Raw genomic sequence first — 270 nt, 5'->3', positions numbered from 1 at the left:
CAGCAAAAAAAAAAAAAAAAAAAAAAAAAACAAAGAAAAAAAAGGAGGAAGGAGAGAAAGAGAGAGGAAATAAAAACAAAGAGAGAGAAACACCTCACTGTATACAGGGTATGTGAAGAGCTGGCATTCATTTTCCCTTCCAGAAGGTTTTTAGTCTGGAGTTAAATGATGATAGGGCCTTTCTACTTTGGCTGTCACCTCCCCTAAGAGAATAACCCTCAATCAAAGCTGTTGGAAGACATTCCTCTTTCATTTCTCATGGCTCTGCTC

This window comes from Merops nubicus, unplaced genomic scaffold (assembly GCF_000691845.1).
Source record: "Merops nubicus isolate BGI_N331 unplaced genomic scaffold, ASM69184v1 scaffold4273, whole genome shotgun sequence".
NCBI lineage: Eukaryota > Metazoa > Chordata > Aves > Coraciiformes > Meropidae > Merops > Merops nubicus.
Note: the sequence above shows the minus strand (reverse complement) of the source record.